Here is a 6,218-nt window from a genome sequence, read left to right as displayed (position 1 = left end):
ATTGTTGGCGAAATGTTCAGGTCCTCTAACTTTTTCATGCAGCCTTCTCAGCACGTCCAAATAGTAAACTTGGTTAACTGTCCAGTTGGTACAAATTCATCATGAACAATCCCTCTGATATCAAAAAAGGTTAGCAACATCATTGCAACAAGTTCACAAACTTAATTGTCAGACCTCGTATTCTATTGTCATCAAAAACCTAAGTTCTAGGAAGAACTAAGCAGTGATGGCAGGCGTAAGGAGTGAGGTAATGAGCAGCTAGTGGGCAAGGTTGGGGGTTTTACTGTCAGTCCGCCTTGGTTTTCCCGGGCCTGGGGACTCAGGATAGGCCACTGAGCAAAAGCTTAGACTCCTGGGCTGTGCCCTTGCCTGTGGTACAGCTACCTCCTGTCATCTGGAAGGATGCCATCCTCTCCTCTGGACCCTCTCTGCGGTTTTTACTTTGTGAAGAGCAGAGTGGATTGTGGGACCGGCAGGAAGAAGCTCCAGAGGGCCCAGAGAACACGCTATGTAATTACCTGAGGACATACCCTGGAGTCAGGATGAAAACTGGCGGTCTACAGACCTGCTTAGTTTGGCCTGCCTACTATTTATTTATTTATTTATTTATTTATTTATTTATGGTACATTTTACATTGGGAAAAAAAAAACCAAAACAAAACAGGATATCTAACTTCTCCAGAAAATTCCATCAATCAGTCCATGTCTTTTTATGCAATACCTGGAGTTCAGCCTGGACAGGGCATCACCTCTCCACACTAACATAGAACATACAATGTCTTCCACGTGCCTGGCTTCCCTAGGTGTCTCCTGCCTGGAACTCCTACCCCCACTCTCTACGCAGTCACTTTTATCTATTTCCTCATCAGCTAAGCAGGATTGATAGTGAGCTCTCAGGGCTGTGGCACTGTTCCAAGACATTTCCTTCTGCCCATGGTGTGTCTTGCCCCTCCAAAGGCAGGAACAGTGCGGTGGGGATGGAACGAGGTGGAACGAAGGAGCATTTGGGGAAGCTCTCTCAGGCTGCTGGATTTCCGGGAACTAGATATTTCAAGAAGGAAACAGTGTGAGAGAGGATACTGTTTTTATGGGCAAGAAGTCTAAAAGTCTTCCTCTGTTAGCTGGTGTGAGGTGTAGGGTGGATAAGTGTCATCTTAGTACAGGCCAGGCCTCCCCGTAACCAACCTAACCTCGGTTATTTTGCCCATAAAAGTAGGTACCCAAAGAGGTGGAGTGTTTTCACTTTACTATGCATATCACAGCTTTTCAGGTAAACAAATGGACATATAACTGAAAAAATTTTTAAATGCAATTCCAATCCTTGTCAATGGAGAAATACACATTTGGTAGAGAAATTATTGGGAGTGTGGATGGACCCTGTTTTCTACATATTTAACAAAACAATATATGTGTACGCATATATATAGTGTGTTGATACAGCCCAGCTATTCTACATGTGTGTAACGTACAATTACAATGCCCTTTCCTTAATACTAGCATACTAAATTTTCATCATCTATGAGTTACGTGTAAGGCAGGTCTAAATGTTGCCCCCATTAAACAGGTGAGAAAACTGAGGCTCAGATTAAGTGGTTTGTCCATGCCAATGAGTGACAGAACTAAATGGATAGGTGGATAAAAATGCAACTTTTTAAATTTCAAAATTAGTATGTACATCAGTATTCATAACAATAAAACTTTAAAGATTACCCTCAGATTGTCCCGGTGAAGGTTGGTTGATGTCTCCCAATCTTTTTTCTATCCATAGCTATTCTCTGCTCTTTCAGTGGTACCCCACTGGCTCATGGTTGGCTTGATCCAAGGATTTTGTTATATATGGAACAGTAAATATTTTGTTTAGCTTACCTTACAGCATTATAATCTCAGTGTGGGAAAGTTTGTGAAGCTTGAAGTTGTTATTCATTTAAACGGTTTCCAATTGTTTGCCGCCATAAGCATCAGGTTTAGAAACATCGAAATGCAAAATATTTCGGGGGAGGGTCATGAGGCAGTCTAGGAGCTAAAGCAGAGGGGAAGGCTAAGTTTCTAAGCACTGTTGTTACACAGCCAACGTTGTCTCCTGAGATACTACACACACACCGTTTTCCCCCCACATCTCCACTCACACTGGATTCTGGAACTTGCACTTATTTTTTTGGTCATTGCACATGATGGGGATATGAGATGCCCTAAAGAGCTGTCGGGAATTTTTCTGTCCCGGTGGGCTACCTGGGAATCACTCAGATGTCTTCCCCTTCCCATCTCTAACAGGCCTGTTGGATCCAAACTCAACGGAGAACAGAAGAGAGATTCAAGCCTCTGGGATGGAGTTCAGAACTGTGAGTTCCTCCTTCGCTCTAAATTACTTTATCTTTTGATGTTAATTAAGTCATGAAGAATTCATTTGAAATAATGTGATCAAAAGTTCTATATTCTAGTAACTTTAAATCCCCTTCGTTAAGAATGTTTAAGTTGAAAGTGAAATATTTAGGGGGCAATTTGGAACGCAAATTCCAATCGCTCGACCCAGGAAGAAACCATTTCTTTGGAGGTCTGTTGTTGAAAAAGTCATACAACCATCTATGAAGGACATGAAAATAGGGTGACCATGGCTGCAGGCAAGAACAATGCTCTATGAAGGTCTCTGACTGATGAGGAGTGTCCATGTGAAAATCAGGGAGAATGTTCCAGGCAGAGGGAATAGCAAGAGCAAAGGCCCTGGGGTGGAATGAGTGATGGAAACAGGAAGAAGGCATGCATGGCAGAGAAGTCACCTTTCTCTACACTGGACTCCTGGTCACCTCAGGCTATGGCACCGAGAGTGACAATACTGGTTGTCCTGGTCCATACTGGTTACCCCAGGACCTCTGTATGGCACCAACTTGTTAGTCTTTTTTCTAATATGGTATGTCCTTGTAAAGTGGGAGTTTAGTGCCAATGGCCTCATTTATTTAGAACCTAGCCCAGTGCTATGTAGTAAGCAAGTTTTGTAGTAAGAAAGTTTTCTGCTTATCCAAAGTCTGGGCAGCAAAAGATGCCCAGAAATAGACCCATCGGACCTTTCAGTCTCCACTTACTCTTGCTTTACACAAAATTTCATGACTGAGTTAAATGGATAAATGAATGAGGTGAGCTATTTTCTTAATCCACAACGGGGTAGAAACAGCAATATAATGACTGGTGGTGGTCAAGCAGGAAAGTCACTGCTATTTGTACGTAGTTATAGTGATCGTAACTCAGAAAGTGCCTGCAAATGGCCTAACTGCTAAAACGTAGGCAGCAAAGGAAAGCTTACTTGCACAGAGTAACATGTGGGACAGAGCAAGCCATATGTAAGTGCTGCTTATGACAATTATGGTAAACATTTATGTGACAGATCCAGTAAGTGGCTCAAATTTACTGGCTTCAAAAGAATTCAAACTCAGTGATAAAACCCAGAGCTTACTCTCTTCCCCCTACCCCTCTCCAATACCACTCATTATTTAAACCTTTTAATTGTGAGATAGTCATAGAAAAAAATACATAGGATTAGTCCTGTACAACTCAAGGATTTGTCACAAGCAAACTACTACAACCAAGAACGTTGTCAACACCTCAGAAATCCTTTCATGTTCCCTCAATCTTACTCCCTCCTTCCCAAGAAAGTAACCCCACTTCTACGGTAAGTCTTTGCTTCTTTTCTTCATAGTTTTACTACTTAACGCATGCATTCCTGAACACTAAAGATTTAGTTTTGGCTGGTTTGGGAATTTTATCCCAGTGGACTCAAACAACATGAACCCTTCTGTCTGTCTTCTTTAAGATTTACCTGTTTCGTTTCATCTAACCAGAAATAGTTTGTCTTTGTGGATACATATTATGTGACCACTTTTGACTACAAAAATGGCAATTTCAAGTTTGTTGTATGAGTGTTTTACAGTTAATATTCCATACTAGTAATGGAAATGAACATCTGGGCTGTTTTGTGGGCTGGGTTGCTATGGCATTTGTGTATATCATCTGGCAAACATGCAATTGTCTCTTAGACACATGAGTAGGAGTGAACTGGGTTTAAATCTCACTATGGTTTAATTTGCATTTGCTTCAATAGTGATATTGAGCACCTTTTATGGTGTTCACGGACTCATTTGTGAGGTGTCTGTTCTAATCTCTTGACCATTTTTCAATTGGATTTTCCCCCTTTATTAATGTGTAGCCATTCTTTACATATTCTGGAACAAGCTCTTCGTCATTTATGTGTGTTCCAGACCCTTTCTCCATGCTGGTTTGCCTTTTCCCTCCCTTAAAAGTGTCTTTTCTTTATGGGGAATGCATCTTGTATCCTGTTTAAGAAGTCTTTCCCTACCCTGAGTTCATGAATATTTGTCTACGTTGTCTTCTAGAAGTCCCACTGTCTAACCTTTTACATTTAGATTGTGTGTGTGTGTATGTGTGTGTGTTATGAGGTAAAGGGTCAAGTATCATTTGTTCCCATTGGATATCCATTTATTAAAAATTATCTTATCAAATATATGGTGATGGAAGGAGAACTGACTCTGGGTGGTGAACACACAATGGGATTTACAGATGATGTAATACAGAATTGTACACCTGAAATCTATGTAAATTTACTAACAGTTGTCACCCCAATAAATTTAATTTAAAAAAAAAGGAAAAAAAATTATCTTTACCCTCCTGCTCTGCAGTGATATTGTTGTAAATCAAATGTCCATAGGTTTCTGGCGTCATTATTCTATTTCATTCCACTTATCACCCAAGTCTTTTGGGTGACCAAATACTCATAAGGAAAAGGAGAGAAGACATTGGTGAAAAACTCTAATGATTATGTGGGTGAAATTGGCAACTGGGTTAAGATGTTAACTCTGCCACTTACTAGTCCTGTAACATTGGAGAAATTTTAATTTCTCTTGCGCCCCCTTTCCTGGCCTTTACATCCAGCTCATAGTATTATAAGGATTAATGACAATATATCTAAAGTGTATAGAATAGTACTTGCACATAGTAAACACTCAATAAATAGCAGTCATGTTCTCAAATCTGCCATTTAAAAACTCACGTAGTGCCAAATCCTAACCTGAATTGACACATAAAATCAAATTTATTCTACTTAGTATCAATATTTATACATTTTTACAGCAAAAATATCAATGGGTTTGATGACAGCGTGCCGTCCAGCTCCCACTTGGAGTGTCTACCTCTTAAACTTTCTAAAAATGGAAAATTCTAAATTGTGAAGCATATCTGGCCTCAGGCTCATAAGAGATGTGGGCCTATATTATTAGATCATCGTTTTGCAGCCTGGGGTGGATTCTGTGGCTTCTGGGTGGGACCTCAAGTTCACATTAATGATACCGTTTAATCCAATCAATTCTACCCTCTAGGACAGCAGTAGGCACAAAAAAGTGTGCTGAATGAAAGTACTTTAACAGTGGGTGCATGTTTACAGTACTAAATACTAAATGGTGATAGTCTTCTGAGATGCGACGGAGGAAGGCAGGAAAATATTCTGCAAACTGTCCCCCTAAAGGGACAGAGTAGAGTCACACACGCACACACACACCTACTTTTCCTTCACAATTTGTACAAAAAGTACTATAAAAAAACTACAATCCAAAACGAGAATCAAACAGATGTCAGCCCTGATCTATTACCAAGATCCTTACACATTTTTTAAAAAGAGGTCTCCTGATTGAACCAGTGTTTTGCCTTGTCTATCAGAGCATAAAAGAGACACCTTTCTTTTTCCAAGTTTTTTGAAATTTCCGTCTATTAGCTCCGTGTTGGAAGTGATATAAAGGTGATGTGAAGGCAGCCAGGTCTGTGCCTTACATCAAAGCCCACAGTTACTGCGGGGAGGCTTGTCGGAATGAATGTCCAATTAAGACCTGTTCACGTGAGCCCCTGAAGAGGCATCGGCAGCCCTCTTGCCCAGGGCTGGAAGTGGAGCTGAGCTCAATGAACACCAGTGTCAGTGAATGCCAATGGTTGATCATTGTCTCCAAGGGCTTGCTTTTAAGTCTAGCACCCACTAGCAAAACCATTATCCCTCTAATGAGAGTAGCCCAGGCTGATTTCGTTTCTAATGCCCACTCTCCAAGCCTTTGTCCTGGCCTTTGGACCTATGTGACCAGCATCTGAGACTGGAGTAATCACAACAGAGCCCCCAGGTTCTGGATGAGCCTAATCAAAGCTTTTCGTTCATCTCCCAATACCAGAGG

The sequence above is a fragment of the Rhinolophus hipposideros genome (genome assembly GCF_964194185.1).
Source record: "Rhinolophus hipposideros genome assembly, chromosome: 1".
NCBI classification, from domain to species: Eukaryota; Metazoa; Chordata; class Mammalia; order Chiroptera; family Rhinolophidae; genus Rhinolophus; species Rhinolophus hipposideros.
The sequence above is the reverse complement of the archived record's forward strand: the minus strand, read 5'-3'. Positions refer to the sequence as shown.